General features: G+C 46.9%; 1 protein-coding gene across 5 annotated transcripts in view; it reads right to left on the reverse strand.

Annotated features, from left to right (window-relative positions):
* LOC135905187 (uncharacterized) overlaps nt 1-17,577 on the reverse strand; it is a 260,327-nt gene extending 242,750 nt beyond the window's left edge. For 4 of the 5 annotated variants that reach the window (XR_011512957.1, XM_070536239.1, XM_070536240.1 and 1 more), the window contains exons 1-2: nt 17,457-17,577; nt 16,463-16,523 (exon numbers count right to left, since the gene is read on the reverse strand). The gene's annotated coding sequence lies outside the window, so the exon portion shown is untranslated. The remainder of the gene's footprint in view (nt 1-16,462; nt 16,524-17,456) is intronic. The other variant, XM_070536238.1, reaches the window with a different exon arrangement.
* Between the last annotated feature and the right edge of the window lie 806 nt (nt 17,578-18,383).

The raw sequence follows: 18,383 nt of genomic DNA on the forward strand, positions 1-18,383 counted from the left end.
TCGAATAGAATACAATGTTCTACAGAGTCGTATGCTTTTGATACATCTAGTGTCACCAAAGCTGCGTACTCCCGTTTGCGGCGAGCAAGTTTAACTCGCCTGTCTAAGTCTACGTGGGCGCACCATATGGAGTGGCCGGGACGAAATCTAATCTGGCAAGGGCTGAGAAGGGTGTCATTCTGCATAAAATTTGTTATACGGTGGTGAAGAACTCTTTCTAATAATTTGACGAGATTGGAAGTAAGAGAAATTGGTCTTATGTGGTATAAATCATGTCCAGCTGATTTTTTCGTTATTAGTGGAATAATTTTAGCTATTCTTCACTCTCTTGAGACCGATGCATTCTTGAGAGAGAAATTTATTCTATTTAGGAGGTCCTGAGGCACATAATCAAATAAATTTTATCATTCCTGTTGTAATTCCACCTGGACCGGGGGCTGAAGCTGGCAACAAACTAATAATGCGTTCAATCTCTGTCGCTGTTACTGTTTCAGAGTCGTCTGCCAAGGGAGGTTTCTTTAGGCCTAAGTGCAATTTATGTTTGAAACGTCGCGCAAGTCCTTGAGCAATTTTCTGAAGTGATTTAGACACTTCTTTTATTGATAGAATGACAGAATCGATATTCACAGACGCCGATATAACTTTACGAGATCTAAGAAACTTAAACAGGGCCTTTTTATTGCAAGACTTCGAAAGGTATGTGTAGTGCTTGGAATCATAATCCTCCTTAGCTTTTGAGACTGTTCGTTTATATGTAGTAGCTATATATGTATAATCAGCCCAGTTAACAGGACTTTGGTTGAATAAAAGTTTCTTCCACGCTGCTTTTCTACGTCTAAAATCTCGCTCGCAGTCAGGATTCCACCAGGGACAATACGATCCACCCTTAGTAGATTGCACAACAAACTGAGCCTTTTTTGATGACTGTTTTAGACTGGAACATTAGCTCATTGCTTTAATATCCCTCTCCATGCCCTCCTGAGCGTGTAAAGCTGATTCTAATGCATTTAAAATTTTTCGTAATTAACATTAGTGCGCACATTACTATCTAAACTAGCTAACGGGGTTAGCAGTTCAAAAATTATAGGGAGTGATCACTGTTATTTCCGGAGTCTACAGTCTTCCGGGAGGTGGCAGACATGCTCGAGGTAGCAAACGTAAGATCTAGGGCAGATCGCGGCTGACTCCGTACGAAAGTATGTGCTCTAGAATTTAAGCAAGAGAACTGATTCGTTAAGACCCAATCCCACAAGTGTTTGCCACAAATGCCCGTTCTGAAACCTCACGATACATGAGGAGAATTAAAATGTCCCACCAATAGGATGCTCTTCGGACTGCGTGCAATTGAGGTATCCAGATAGCGGATATCTTGCACTCCAGCATGAAAGTACGTGTTAATTATAGAATAAGGTGTGCAACCAAGCAGTATTACATCCAGTGCTGAGATTTCACAGTCTGTGGACATTATCTGGTATGTTATAGTAGCTCTATGACAGATTTTTGATGAGACAAACTAAACAAAACCACCGCCTCGGGATAGGCGATCCAATCGAAAACAATCGGAAACAAATTTTTGAGGTGAAAAGCCTGAGCAGCAACAAGCCAAGTTTCGTGTAAAATAATAATATCTGGAGAATATTTATAAATAAGTTGTCAACATGTCTAAGTACTTACGAAATAAGGGAGGTGGCAGTGAGATTCCCTGGGGAAGCAATTCCTCAGTTGTACTAGTGGTATGGCTTGACTATAAAATTTCATCATTGCTTGTTTAGAAATGTGAGGGTGGGTTAGAACCTATGAAATGCCATAACACCAAGGCTCAACATCCATCCTTACTTCTCAGAGGCTTAAAGAATGATAAACAGTTATGCTTTAGAGCACATTTTAGTATCAAATATATGCCATGTTCACGTCAGTGGAACGGAAAGAGATGATTGAGCACAGCCATGCTATTGTAGCATGCGTGAAGAAATACAGGAGAGCCTGAGGGCTAATACATGTTAATAGAGTGAAGAAGTAGCTGTGGCTTGCAAGATTATTTTACTCCACAAAGGATGCTGCAGCACGGGTCGTGCAACTGTAAGCAATATGAGAACGAGTAAAAGATTACTTGCAATATATGGATTTGTGGGACAGATGAGAATGTGTACCCAATTTACCACTGCTCATTTTCCTATTTTATGTTCAGCACAGAGTGTGAGTCAGTATGGCTTCTTAACTGAAAATTTCTGCGTTCTGTTTCACAGTGTTTTGGAGCTATCTGCATTCATCTGAATATTTATGAAGTGATTGGATAATACAACATGTCTGCATTGGAGATTTACACAGAACATATTATGATTTCGTCACACAGTTCCACCCAAGAAACTGTCTGTTGGTTATGTAAATAAAAAATAGCAAGAAACATTTCCTTACTATCTTGTGCTGCCTCGCAGGTGGTGATAATGAGCTAATGTCTACAATGCTGGCATTCTCTTCTTTCATTAGATGTAGACGCAAGTTGCACTGACACAATGAACATGCATTCATTGCCTGCAAGCTACTATATGTTGAAATTGGTGTGACAGCGGGCATGACAAATGTTCTTTACTTGTGTATTGTGCACTATATGAACCAGCATTTCATTTCATTGTCGTGTACATGTCTAAGCAGTTACTGATTAAGAAAGGCAAATATAAAGCGACTTACTACGTGAACCATTTCGCATACAAGATCACTGCACTTATTGCAAAGCTTTTTACAGAGCTTTAGATCAGGAAGATGCAATCGATGGGGCCTCAAGTACTAGGGGGCCTCAACGCTTGCGTCCCCTTAATCTAGATCACTATAGTCGCTTGATAATCTTGGTTTGCTTTCAGATGAAATACAGGTACTGTGCACCTGTTTGTTAGCCTATGCACTTGTCTTTGTAATGTGGCTGTTCATTAGCTAGCTAGGTTGTCACTACGTGAATGACATTTGGGCCATGCCCAACGCAATCAAATTGTATTACTTTGCTATAACTCACTGATTTCATGTATCCTGCGCAAGCTTCTTTTTTATCTAGGGAAAAGAATGAAAATAGAAAACATGGTGTTGACAGCACTAAACGGTGTTTGATTGTCGCCATTGCTGAGAGAGTAAGCATGCCTGCACTCACTTTGACCAGAGACTGTACAGGCTCGTCCACTCTTAGGGTGAACACGGCTCACCCTGGCCGCGCTCCGCGGTGCGCCAGTGCGTCCGGCGCGGCGGCGCATCGAAGCGAAGCGGCGCAGGCGCACACGGACCCAGGGGAGGTGCCTCGCGTCGTGTGCTACAGCGCTGGAGCGCACCGCCGCTTGCTTTGCTGTACAGTTCGCTAGACCCAGGTGACTGAGTGCCCGAGGCGGCATTGCAGGAAGGCGCACTTCACTAACTTTAGCATTTTCCAGCTGGTTCCGTCTACAGCTTGTCAACAGCCTGCTTAATCAATATACATAAACAGAAGCAAGCTTCTCATCACATATGTCACTTAGCATGTTTTTCATATGGGATGAGGGTAAAAATACGGTCTTTTTTTCGCGTTCTTAATTAGTCTGGGGCCTAGAGGCGACGCTTGATAGTCATGTCAGGGACGTCACTCAGCCTGAGGCTGTTCTTAATTTCTCGAATGGTGGAGGTCGGGTTCGCTGAAGCCGCCTCAACAATGGTCACTTTTTGCCGGGCTTTACGGGGAGCATCCGCAATTCTTCCATCCTTGTAATAGCCTGGACGATTCTATTTACAGTTTTGAGTGGCCTTTTTGTCACCTCCGATATAACGCGTTGAGAATAGTTTTGTAGGCACACATCTACAATGCGTCGTCGTTCTTTTTCCAGTACCCGCGACATGGCTAGTTTCCAAAGCGCACCGGGGAAATGAAATTATCCTGCACGGTTACAGCGTTTTTTATCGCCGAAGTGCCATGGCAACCAGCAACCGAACAAAATGCAATTCATCATGCAAGTCGACGGAAATGCGTTTAATGGAAACACCTCTGGTGTCTTTCGATTTGGCGAGTCATCCCAGAATCTGTAACTCCTGAGTGGCCGGTCACTCAGTTGAGTAGTCGTTGGCTGCGCCGCATCATCATATTAAGCTAGGATGGGGTAGCATGACCTACACAAAAAAAAAACTTTAATTACCTATTCGAAACGGACGGAAAAAGCATTCGCATGCGGCGTGCATTGATTCCAAGGAGAAAAAAAAACAAGAAAAAAGAAACGTCGGCGCCATATGTTTTAGTTCACCTAATCAATGTAATCAAATAATTGACCGACAATTCCTCAAAGTGAGAATGCGACATCTCGCATCAGGTAGCCGTCAGAGGACCGGCACCGCTTCGGTGATTTTACACAAGCTGTGACAGCAAAAATGAATTTCGTTTTTTTTAAAGGATGCAGAAAGGTGAAAAGGGGGAGTGAAATCGCCGCCAAATCAGTTGCTATGCCGGGGAGAGCACTTTCCTACATCGCGTAAAGCGCTCCATGCTCTCCTACCAGCGACATTAACGCGTCAATAAGAGAGTGTGAGGCAGCGGATATCACTTCTTAGTTGTTGTCTAAGTAATAGTATTGCCCTCTTTAATGGTAAAATCCATAGCAAACATGATGATGCGTGATTGAACAATCGCTCTCTAACTTTCAGCGAAATTTATAGCGGGTTTCGGTCGTTTTCTTAAGTCAATTAAGCACATTCGTTCTAGCATTAAGACATGCGCGAAACGGCACGCTAGGCTCATCCCATGATGACTCTAACCAAGAGCGCGCCTAATAGGTTTCTCGGTATGCACTACACCAAGTGCTGTGAGAGTAAAGTAAGAGGGCCCCAGCCTAATAAAGAGCGCGAAAAAATGATTAATAATTTTACCCTCATCACTTATGAAAAACATGCTAAGTGACATATGTGATGAGAAGCTTGCTTCTGTTTATGTATATTGATTAAGCAGGCTGTTCACAAGCTGTAGACGGAACCAGCTGGAAAATGCTAAAGTTAGTGAAGTGCGCCTTCCTGCAATGCCACCTCGGGCACTCAGTCACCTGGGTCTAGCGAAGTGTACAGCAAAGCAACATGCGGCGCGCTCCAGCGCTGTAGCAGACGACGCAAAGCACCTCCCCTGGGTCCGTGTGCGCCTGCGCCGCTTCACTTCAATGCGCCGGCGCGCCGGACGCACTGGCGCCCCGCGGACCGCGGCCACGGTGAGCCGTGTTCACCCTTAGAGTGGACGAGCCTGTACATTGTTTAAATGCTGATGGAGAAGCATGCCTGCATTCACTTTGACCAGAGGCTGTACACTGTTTAAACGCTGTAGAGTAGGCATGCCAGCATTCACTTTCACCACAGGCAGTACATTGTTTAAATGCTGAGAGAGTAAGCATGCCTGCATTCACATTAACAACGGGGTGTACGTTGTTTAAATGCTGATAGAGGTATGGATAAACAGTGAAGGGGTAGCATATTGGCCAGCCAGGTCCTTTTGCATGTGCATCGCTGCCGTGTGTCACCGTAAACCTCTCTTTCTTCATGGGGAATGAATGGCACAACACTACTTCTATTTCCACGGACATTTTTAGCACCAGCAGGAAATGGAAACATTACGAGAATTTACGCTTATATGGGGTGTCTTTGCAGCAATATGAATTAATACATGTTTCCATGCAAACCTTCTTCTCTTGAAGACATATCTCACTATTGAGACATGTCTGGAGAATTCTTGGAACTTGACTCGGGGTGGGGTCGCTTCCTGTTTCGTCCGCACTTGTGCTTTGTCCAGCCGAGGAATGGTGGTGCATCGCTTATACACAACACTTCCCTCCCTTAGAAGGAGTCGCCGTAGTGATCCGGGGGGCGTCGTTCCCGCTGCGAGTATCAATGTGCAGTAGTGTTTGGCACGGTCTCAGGGGCCGTGTCAATCTCTGGTTTGGTCACCGTTGATTGTGAAGGCTCCAGCGTTCTTGAGAGTGGCCTCCGATGACATGGGTTTATCTGCTTTCATCCCAAGCATAAATGGAAGCGGGACACTGCTTGCAGTTAGCATGCAGCCCTTATCCTGTATTGCCGAATCTTCTGTGGGGTGTCTCAAAGCGCCAGGCTTGATGTGGTCATACTGTCATCGCACTAACCTGTTAGGGCCTTTAATGAGCCACGATCTGTGGCCTAGCTTTTCGAAAACTGTTCCCTCCGTCCAGATCGGGTTCCCTCCGAAGCTTCGAAAGAAAGCAGCTTGACCGACAGCGAGTACTCTCGACTTTGTGTCCCTGTTGCAGTTTGTATAGATTTTCTTCGCTCTTGCTTGGGGCTGAATGCGCGTGAGAGCTGTAGCCAGCTCGCACCTGAACACAAGTGCAGCTGGAATTTCGCCCGTTGATGTGCGATGGTGATCTGTTGCTTTAGCAAAAACTGGGCCAGCCTACACGCAAATGTTCCGCCCTTGTTTTTGGTTATTGCTCGTTTTGTTTAAAAAACCATCCTTTCTGCTTGGCCATTTGTTGTAGGATGATATGGTGCGCTTGTTACATGGGTCACCCCATTCTTCTTTAGGAAGTTCGCAACTTCTACTGAAACGAAGGATGGTCCGTTAATAATCAGAAGCATTTTGGGAAGCCCAAAAGCTGTGAAAAGGTTCCGGAGTTCATTAATCAATGTGGCAGACTCTGTATTGCGCATGGAGCCCACTTCCAACCATTTGCTGTATGCGTCCACAAGAATTAGCAGCATTCTGCCTTCTACAGGGCCAATGAAGTCTGTGTGAACTGTGTCCCAAGCGTTCTTGTGCGTTCCCATTAGGACACTGGTGCTCTGGCTGGTGCCCTTTGGTGTGGACAACAAGTTGCACAGTTTCTAGCGAGCCGTTCGATATCTGCGCCAATGCCTGGCCACCAAAAGTACCTTCGTGCGCATGCCTTCATGGTCTCAATGACGCGGTGGTTTGCAGGTGCGACTTTAAGAATGTAATTTTGCGCCTTTTGCACCAGGATGGTAACTCCAACAAGGCGCCTTTCCTGCGCTGAAAGCTCCGTCTCCAGTGTCCGGCACGATGAAAACAGTTCTTTTGGCAGTTTATGAACGTCACTGTTTGAGACAGCCTGCAACACTTGTGACAAAACCGAGTCCTCTCGAGTCATTCCTGCTAGTTGACGTGGTGAAAGCTCGAAAGTGGGCATGGTAGCCAACATAAGCACGTCTCCCGGGAATAAGGCTAATCAACTTGTGTCAGTAGCGGAGGTCCGCATAAAGTGTCCGCATTTTGGTGCAGTAGGCCAGGCCTGTACAACAACTTGTAATCGTACGTTGCTAGTTTAAGGCACCATCGCGTCATTCTTGATGAAAGGACCCGGGGGACTTGCTTTGTTTCAGTCACGATTCTAATCAATGGCTGGTGATCGTCCCATGCCGGCTAGCTATAAACTTGTCAAAATGACTGATGCCGTAGATTACTGCTATACTTTCTTTGTTGAGCTGGGAGTAGTTCTTTTCAGCGCTTTCCAGTTTTCATGAACCGAATGCAATGGCTGCCTCTCGGCGAATAGCATCTTCCTGAGCGAGGATGGCACCAACGCCGAACGGCAATGCGTCCGTGGACAAAAGAACTGACTTCGCCTCGTCGTATTGAGCGAGCACTGTAGATGCATGGATCATCTCCTTAAGCAACACGAAAGCAGCTTGATGCTTGCTCTTCCACTTCCAGGGCGTGTTTTTCTCTAGGATCCTACACAATTCCACCACGACCATCGCTCTACTCTCCAAAAAGCAGTCCTCAAACGAAATAAGGCCCAGAAAAGCCCTTAGGGAGGTGTTGGCAGATGATCTGAGTGCTTCAGTATATCCTGAACCCTTTACTCGGTGTTACGAACACCACTGGCGTCAATTTGATGTCACAGAAGCTCAATTGACGTAATTCTGAACCTGCACTTTTCTTTCTTGAGGCATAGGCCTTTCTCAGTTAGCCTCGACAGAATCAGATTCAGATGCTGTGCGTGCTCGTTTCCACCATTCCTGTTGACAATGATATAGTCAAGGTGAACACTCAACCCTGGAATTCCAGGTAATATCGTCCCCATAATGCACTAGAAAATAGCTGGTGCAGCAGAAATTGAGATCGGGAGGCATTCCACCCGGAGTAGTTGTTTTGTGGTGTTCACTGTGAGCAGTGCTGCTGTTTCTTCGTCAACTTTCAGTTGTTGATATGCTTGGCAAAGATCAGACCTTGAGAAGAGGGTTCTAGCATGTAGGTTTGCAAACACTTCATCTGTAGTTGGCGGCGGTTATGATGCCTTCTTCGCTGCTGCATTAACAGTACTCCTCTAGTCACCACAGACACTGAGTGTACCGTCGGTCTTCCGAACAAGTACCCATTGGGTTGCCCATTTGGTATGCTGCATTGCGTTTAGGATGCCTTGCCGCTGTAGACGATCAAGCTCATGCTTCATAAGCGCTTGCAGCGCCACTGAAGTTGGACGAGCCTGGCAAAATTTTGCGGTCACACTGTCTTCGAGCTCCAGGTGAACTGAAGGACCCGTATAGCTGCCAATGTCTTCCTCGAAGACATCTGGGTGTCATTCCAGGACCTCTGTAATTTCTGGTGCAGGCTCTCCAACGTGGTTGATCCCCTTCACCTGAATGTGAAGTGCCGAAAATGAATCTCTTCCTAGGAGGTTGCACCCGGTGCGCTTCATAACCAACAACCGCAGCAGATAGTTCTTTGATCTCAACCTCACACGAACTTGTGTGGAGCCCAAGCATGTAATTCTTTACCAGACCATGTGCGCAAATCGAGCGGCTCGCTTGAAAGCCACGCAGTGTTTTTCTTCCACATTCTGTAGTCCGTGTCCTCGCTTATCAGGGAGCATGCCGTACCTGTGTCCACCTCAAAATGGACTGGCTTTTCCTCCACTCTCAAGTCCACGAGGAACTGTGTACGTACACTCACTGTGTGCAGCTTGCAGCAGGACTCACTTACAGGTAGTGGGTTGACACTGTGTACCCCTTAATGCTTGTTGTCGGAGGGTGGTTCCGTGTTTTTCTTTTTCTTTGAGATGCAGGCACGCTCGACGTAATCTTCCTTGGAGCAGAAACAACCCTCGGCTGCCTCGAATTTGCATGTTCCAGGGTCATGTAAGCCGTCGCTTCGATAGCAATGTCATGCTGACGTATGCTTGCCTCCTGGCTTGATTCGCAATGTTCTGTTAGTTTCCGCTGAGTTTTCCACTTCCTTGATTCTTCATTGATACCTTACTGCACTTTCCGCTGACAGGGCGAAGTCCAGAGTGCGTCGAAATGTCAGGCTTTTTCTGCGCGCAGCATGTGCGGAAGATGTTCGTCCCAGAGGCCGTGGACGAACTTGTCCCGGAGCATCACATCTTGGGGCGACATAGTTGGGTTCGCTGCTGAAGCGGTCGTTTGGGCGTCAGGTGGCGTCGTCGGTATTGCAGCCCAAGGCGACGCTCCGAAGTTGCAGTCGGCTGTCAAGGTTCCGAGGGCCGAAGCGTAGCTGCTGATCGACTCGTCTGACCGTTGGTCGGGTCTATGAAACACGTACCGGCTGTAAAGCTCGGATGTCCTGGTGTCGAAGTGCCACCTGAGAAGTGTCACTAAATCATTGAAGTTGACTTCTGATCTTCCGCGCTATCAGCGCGAACACAGTGTTCGAAAGTGTCGGCTCCACAAAGTGTGAGGAGAAGTGCCCGCTTCTTCGCTTCGTCGCTGACGTCGCAAGCCACGAAGTAAAGGTCGAGGCGCTGGATCCACGATTCCCAAGATTTGCCCGAGAAAGGCTCGACAGCGCCGTACATTCTTCCTGTAGCCACGGCCTTCGAAAACTTATCTGCCTGCAACTCCTGTCTCGTCGCCAGTGTTACGTACGGGCTCTGGCCCTGTCCGTGAAAGGAGTGCGCATCGGTTGGTGGTAGAAAACAGACTGCGTTTATTTTCTACAAAAGGCGCAGGTGAGAGCTGCATGCGTTCGAGGGGGCAAACTCTCGGTCCCTGTCTGGCAGCCGAGACGCTGAGGGCGACGGAGGATTCTTGGAACTGGACTCAGGTTGGGGTCGCCGCCCGTTTCTTCCGCGCAGGTGCTCCGTGCAGCCGAGGAATGGCGGTGCGTCGCTTGTCCACAATACAAGCTTTCTTTCGCTAGCATTGCCACAAAAAGTACGCCATCGTGCCGTATACAACCGAGCGCGCAACATTATGCGGTAGCAATAAAGCAAAAAAAAAGAAGCACACGTAAGACTGCGCAGTGTTGCAAAAGCGGGTCACCGCATCAGCGCCACACATGCAGCACAGGATGAGTGCAAGAGTTGCGTTTTCACCATTACGCGGAAGCTTCAACCTGCATCAACAGAAATATGCCAGTGTCGTCTGCTGTTGGCGATGGCTGCCGACTTCGAACAGCGCTGCTCTCCACACTGCCGAACGTTTGCCGGCTTTCAAACAAACATCGCGTCCCCAAACCGAAGTGTGGATGCCGGCGCATATAAATCGCTCGAACCACCTAATAAACAGTTACTAATATGGGAGCAAACGTAATAACAAAAACCTGGCACGGCGCGAAATTTTCCTGGTCGCCAGCACACAAGGCTACCAACTCGCTGATGCATGTTGCTAGTTGCAGGTTACCTATTTGGAGAACCAGAGGGCGCTTGCGAACCGCACCGCACCATGCGGTTTCAGCGTGAATGCAATTTCGTGACAAATCACGACGACCACCCGCTTTTCACGAACCACCCCTGTGCGGTGCGGCGTGTGGCGATGGGTGGCTCGAGCGTAAACCGGCCCTTACCCCGCTGAAAGCTCGACACGCCCATCAAGTCGAATGGTGGGGCATTCAAATACGTAGCTCTAAAGGCAGACCAGCAAAACAAATTTCGCGCCTTCGAAAACAAAATGACGTCACTTCTGTTTTTAACTAATATGGTGTCACAGTAGTTTTCTTCCGCCGGAAGTGTTCCCTCCACATACAGCGCTAAGCCACATGAACCAACGATGTACCGCCATGTTTTGAACGTATGGGCTCCTATGGAAGCTTCGCTACCAGGTATATTTGCCTTGCACCGGACGCCCATGACACGCCCTGATCCAAGCCCGGGCCGCAAAGACAGCACCAACATCTTCCCGGAATATTCAGCAGGCCGCCGAGTGCAACAACTGCCGCTGTAGCATGGACTTCTACCAGAGAAGAATAAGAAGAGCGTGGTCAAGCCAACACGAACGGTTGACCCAGGGTTCCCCATTCTGCTGCAACAACCCCGGGACCCACGATCTTTCCAAGGATCATCGATTGAAGACCCAGAATCCTGGATAGAGTCCTACGAACGAATCACGTCTCTCAACAACTAGGATTCCGAAGACAAGCTGCAGCATGCATACTTGGCCTGAGAAGATGCCGCCAGAATGTGGTTCGCGAACCGAGAATCGACCCTGACAACGTGGGACATATTCCGTAGCGGCTTCCTGCGGGCTTTTAAGAGCATGGTGCGCAAGGAAAGCGCCGAGGGCTATGCTTGAAGCCCGCATACAATTACCCAAGAAGACCATAGCGATCTTCACTGAGGAGATGACGCGCCTGTTCCGCCACGCCAACCCGGATATGCCTGAGGAGAAAAAACTTCGGTTCCTCATGTATGGGCTAAAACAGGAGCTCTTCCCCGGATTGACAGGCTACCCATCCAGGAGTGTTGCTGAATTTGTTTCCGAAGCAACAGCCATTGAGAAGACGCTCAATATGCGGACAAGGCAGTATAATCGCCGAAACTATATCGACGTTCAATCACTCGGCAGCGAAGACACGCGAGCGACCGTCTGAGTGGTTTATCGCGAGGAACTGTAGAAGCTATTCCCTAGGTAGCAGCCTCAAGTGGCCTCAATCACCGACATCGTCAAAGTGGAGGCTCAGTGATCACTTGGGGTGGCTGAAGTGCAACCGTCCTCAATAATGCATCAGCCGGAAAACATGACCTACGCCTGCGTCGCCCACCGTCAAGGTTCTCCTGCGCGACCGCACCAGGGCCTTTTAACGCCACACTTGCGTTGTCCAGCGCCGGCGCCGCCAGTACGCCCACCCGTCGCCCAGCGCCACTACGCGAGGAAGACGGGCATTTGGCGGGCCCCAAATCACCGCCCGCTATGCTATCACTACTGCGGAGAAGCCGGCCATGGCTACCGCCGATGCCCATACGGTGACTTGGGGCTCCAAGGGTTTGCCATCAACGCGCCACTTCCACAGCTTGGGGAGCGCCCTCGTGACATCGCCGACTACCTTGCCGCCGCTCAGTGGAGTTCTCGACAACCGTCTCGATGTTCGCCATCACCAGGCCGCTACCTGTCGCCGCCGCGCCGTACATACACTGGCGCAACCCGGGGTTGCTCTGCGAGCTCACATCCGGTCAACTAAAAGCAGCAACTGATGGAAGTGCGGTTGCTGTTCGTCGAATTGACGAAGATCCTCAGCCGCCGATGAAGATGCCAAAGAGACTATCTCGACGACATAACAACGACAGGCTGCCTTGCCGACGAAGTCTGGAAGCAAAGAATACGCCAGCGAAAGACGACCTGACGACGCCACGTAGCAGCCACAGGTCAACGCGACGCAGCCGTGGTCCGACGCCAAGACCTAACTGTAGCCCAAGACAATGAACCACCGGACACGACGTGCTTCTTGATGGCCACGCAATCAGCGCCTTAGTGACACAGCAGCCGATCACTCCATCACGAGTGGGCACGTCGCCTCCCAGTTGAAGGAAGTTAAGACTGCATTGGAAGGCCCTCCAATTCGGAGCGCTCGAGGACATCTCATTGCGCAGACTGGAATCTGCATGGCAAGAATTACCATTCATGACTGGACTTACCCTGCCACCTTCGTTATCCTCTGTGTTCACGAGACGTCATTTTCGGCATGGTCTTCCTTAACCAACATGGCGCAATCATTGACCTGAAGTGGAAATTTGATAACGCCGTCCGTAGATCAAGCGATACCTCCCGGAGAGCTCTCGTAGTCACCACACCTTGAGTGTGCTCGAAGATCAAGTGAGCATCCCGGCGCGCTCCAGCATTATTATTTCCGTCGGCACCGAAACACCCGCTGACGTAGAAGCCGTCATCGAGCGCGACCAACGCCTACTGCTCGACCGTGAGATTTGCGTCGCAAGGATCGCTTGACTCCAGGGAGGGAAAGCGGTAGTGATGCTAACGAATTTCCGCCAGGAGTTCACGCACATCAACATTCGAACGACAATCGCGTACATCGAGGAAATTGTGGAAACCAGCAATGCGTTTGTTCTCTCGGATTCTGCCGCATCTACCTGGACGACTACCCGCCGTGGTTGCACAGTGGCTATGGTGTTAGGTTGCTGAGCACAAGGTCGCGGGATCGAATCCCGGCCACGGCGGCCGCATTTCGATGGGCGTGAAATGCGAATACACCCGTGTACTTAGATTTAGGTGCACGGTAAAGAACCCCAGGTGGTCGAAATTTCCGGAGACCTCCACTACGGCGTGCCTCATAATCAAAAAGTGGTTTTGGCGCGTAAAACCCCATAATTTTTTTTTTGCCTGGACGACCATAGTCCCCGAACCAGACTTCGACTTATGTCGAGGTCTGCCTATTAGTAAGCAGCAACCGGTCAGAACTGTTCTTTAATGATACAGACTGCTTTTCGACGTCATCGAAGATTCGACAACCACCAGTCACAAAGCAACGCATATTAACTGAAGAGTGCGACCACTCCGCCAGAGCGCTGACCAAGTTTCGACGCAAGAACATGAAACTATTAGGCAACAAATCGACGAAATGCTGCACCACGACATCATCCAGCCGTCGAAAAGTCCGTGGGCATCTCCTGTAGTCTTGGTGAAGAAAGAGGACGGAACCCTACGTTTCTGCGTCGTTTATCATTGACTGAACAAGATCACGAAGAAGGACGTATACCCTCTCCCACGGATAGATGACGCATTGGATCGGCTCTGCAACGCTAAATACTTCTCGTTTATGGACCCCAAGTCTGCCTACTGGCAAATAGAAGTTCATGAGACAGATCACGAAAAGACCGCCTTCATAACGCCAGACGGTCTCTGCGAGTTCAAATCCGATCCTCTTTCACCATTGCATCTACGCGAGAAATGTCGCCAGTCAGCAACGCATTCGGACTCCCCGAAGGCTCATTGTCAGGCAAATTCTCACAGCCTTAAACGAGCTCACAACACCACCACTTAACACTTCTTAAAGCGAGACACGTCTCCCCTAACATTGGCTGCATTTAGCAGTGGATTGCGACGGCTCTTCATCCTTTCTCAATAGAAAACAAAGCGCACTTCGTTGCTCGTACGCCGTTGACGTTTGAAACACAACCGCCATCTTCAACAACTGACAGCAACGGCGTGCCGCGGAGCTACCGGCAGATAAAGCCGGGCCGATCCGAAGAAGGTCCACCGTTAGGAAGCAATATGTTGACTTGGCATTTACAGCCGTAATTTTTTTTTAAATATGCGCAAATACTTCTTGATTCGCCTTCGTATTTGCCGTTGATGTTTTCCAAAGGGCTCGTTTTTCGCTATCATGGAAAATTCAAATCTCATGTGGAAAGCGATGAATGAGGTAACGAACAAAGGCTATATCGCAAAAAAAAATTGAATTTCGACATAGTGAATAATCAGATATTGAGGTTGTAAATACGTTAAATTCTCATTATCTTGATGCTGGCGCGTCTTCACAAAATGATACTCTAGTGTTCTCTTGCACGGAATATATATTAAATCGATGATTTTCTACAGTGTTCTTGACGGCTACTGAGCAGCACGAGATATAGGCCATAATTTTATAGCTGAAAGACAGTTACACTTCTGGTGAAGATAACGTAAAAGTAAAGCCGCTGAAAGCCGTGAGATGTAAGCACGCCTCTTGCAGATATCTGTAGCTTTATTCTTTCCAGCGGCGTGTTGCAGATACGATGAAGCTAGCCCAGGTAACTGTCATTCATGAAAATGACCCAGTTAACGACAAGAATAACTACAGGCCAATCTCCGTTTCTGTCGGTCTTCGCAAAAATTGCTGAGCATGTTTAGTAGAGTAGTTTGCTGGGCCAGTTGGTGCATGGTAAACGTACAATGTTTTCCAGCAAATACGGACGCGAGCACAGCGTTGTCCTGTCTGTTTCTACGTCTTGTTCTCGCGTCCGTACTTGCTGGAAACCATTACAAGTTCAATGTGCTGAGCATGTAATTAATAGAAGACTTTGTGAGTGTTTAAACACACATAAAATAATAGCTCAATAGCAACATGGTTTCTGCAAGACTAAATGTTCAGAAACCGCTTTGCTTGAAATAAAAAAATAAATACCTTACAACATAGAAAACCTAATGCTTACCCTAGGTATCTTTCCAGGTTTTAGGAAGGCTTTCGGTTGCGTGTAACATGATCTTTTGGAAAAGCTCCCTCTTACTGGAATTCGAGGTTTCGCATTTATTAATCTTTTACATTTTTTATGGAACTCTCAAGGCCCGAAGGCATTACAAAGTGGAGAGGGAAAACGGAAAGCACAACAATGAAACACGAAAAATAAACACTGTAGCATATTGGTCATTCGTAATTATACAATACTACGTAATATCTTGCCCAATGTTTGGAAGTATGGCCATCTCAGAGCCTGTTTTATGTTTACTGTATAATAATGATATTGTAAATATTCAAGGATCTTGCAATATTGTATTAGATGCGAATGATACGAACGTGTTTTTTTTCCGCAAGAGAAATAGGAAATCCTTTTGAGCAAGCTAACATCTGGTTACAGCAACTAAGTTTGTGGCTAAATCCAAATAAACTAAAAAAAACATAAATAAAACTAAGTATCTATTATTTAAGTCGAAAGGAACAATAATCCGCCCTTAGCTACAGATCCAATTTCAGAAGGTCAACATTGAACAGGCACCAACAACGACCTTTTTAGGAATTACATTCCATGAAGATATGTCGTGTCACCGCACGCAGATGTCAGAAACAATATTGTTCGTGCTGTAGGTGCGCTAAACTGGTTGCGATATTTGCCACCGTTAAATGTGAAGCGCAATATTTACAACGCGCTTCTACATTCTCGATTACCTTTTTTTCCTGGTCTGGTCAACCACTACACAAACTAATTTAAGACATAGTCAAATACTTTAAAACCGCGCCCTGCGCGCAGTTGCTTAGGGTGTACTGATAGCACTAAACCATACTATAACCAATATAAAGTATAACAGCGTCACAACTTCATACTTACAAATTATTCCTCATGATTTTAGGGCCATTCTGGGAAGGCAAATGTTCCTCCCACAGCAAATACCAAGGCCCAATGGCAAGATATAACCTCAGAAAAAGTATATTATAGGATAATTTGAGTCGTGTTGAGTCAGTTAGGTTTAATAAAATGCGCAACGTTATTGATTGTGCACTAAATGAATATTTTGTTAATATGTAATTAGGAATACTCACTAGAATATGTACAGCGGATTTTCCTAGTGCCTTGGTTTTATTGAACGGAGTCTGCCGCACTCTGAAATACAATTATATATTGTTTATACATCTGTAGCCAGTCCATCATATTTGCTGACTAAAATAGTTTGACTGAAACAAATGGTTAGACATCACACGTATGAGGCAATAATAAAGAAATTACTTTTGTTTCACGGTCGTTGTCCTCATCAGTTCAATCATATGTGCGACTCCTTGATAGCATCATTTCATTGGGGTGCGAGTAAATCACTAGTAATTAGCATTAGTTCACAATTCGGCACGCCGATCATAAGGTAAGCGCGTAGATACTTGAAACCAATTGTACTCAATAAAATATAAAATAGTATGACGACTATAAAGAAGATATACATGAACGTATATGAACACTCGAATGCCACAATTGTATTATCCTGAAAAGAAAAATGCAAATTAGCCCCGTTCATTAGAGAATTTCACGTGATAACGATAATTTTGTTGCGCTTATGGTGCAGGCCGTAACAGCACAGGAAAACAATCAGGCGGAGAAGGTAAAATGTACATAAGAGTGCTTGTACCTGGCAAATCTGCTAGTAAAATTTGAGGTCAGAACCGTGTACACAGAGGTACATGGTGACTGGTTGAGTGAAGAGTGACAAAATTGGCGAGATACTCCAGTTTAAATTGAACATAAGAACTGAAAATGTACTCAGCATAGGACAACGTTAAAAATGAAATTAACTTCTGGGGCTTTACGTGCCAAACCCACAATATGACAGTCAGGTACACCATAGTGGAAGCGCCGGATTTATTTTGGCGACCTGGACTTCTTAAAGCGCACCCAATACACGACACATGAACGTCCTCGCATTTCGCCCCTTTCGTAATGCGGCCATGGCGACCGGGATTCGATCCCGCGCATTCAGGCTTAGCAGCGCCAGCCATAGCCCATACGCCGCCACTGCGGGTAAACTTTATTCTATAGACAGAAACTCACCTTGATACGTTGTGCGAGCGTCGTTATGTCCGAACACAGCGGTACCTCTCAGTCGCACGAACTGAGCATTGTCCAAGTTGATGTTCTTGTTTCCTCAGAACATGGCCCACTTCCACGATGAGCATTTTTCATTCAAAAGAAGAGAACGTCTACAAAGAAGAGGTACTCAATAATAAGCACAGCTTTAATATTTGATATGAATTTTTAAACGCTTGCGGCTTCTTGGAAAATTGGCATGAGCACGTTTACATTACTTCTTTTTTTTCAATTTATAATTACTGATGTCACATCATAGCAATACACATCATTAAGTTAGCGGAAGGAAGTAATTCTCATATGTTTACGTTACGAGCCTTGCCCGGTCCACTCGCGTGGATTCCTGTCATGTGTTAAAGAAAAAAACAATGAAAGAAACAATGAAACGGAGATGTTCGCTTACAGATTCGCAGCAAACCGTAGATACAGAGGTATTTGTGTAACTGTTGGCCCAACCTGTCAGGCTGCTTAGACGCCGCCTACTGCAACATAAAAGTTAGTAAGAGATCTTTGTTCATATCGTGTCATTTTACGCATTCTTCTTGGTGGAATATGTATCTAGGACAAATATGTAAGAAAACAGTATTATAGTGACATACACTAGGTTTATTAACTGCCTGGTGCGAAGGGATCTAGATGACCAATGCACTTCCAGGTACATTTCTTTTATTGCAATAGGGATTATATGGGAACTCCTGGAGCACTTTTGCCGTCACCGTCAGCATGGCCATCGCTATCGCCGTGGTGTTCCATACAGAGTGTACTACACAACAGTCCAATGGGCCCAACGGCGCTCTCTCGCTGAGGCACCACATGTGAAAAAATTTTGCGAGGGCGCTGCGAGAGGACTGGATTGGGGTGGAGACGCGCTTCGCGGCATATTCAACGGAA

This window comes from Dermacentor albipictus, chromosome 3, assembly GCF_038994185.2.
Source record: "Dermacentor albipictus isolate Rhodes 1998 colony chromosome 3, USDA_Dalb.pri_finalv2, whole genome shotgun sequence".
Taxonomy (NCBI): Eukaryota; Metazoa; Arthropoda; class Arachnida; order Ixodida; family Ixodidae; genus Dermacentor; species Dermacentor albipictus.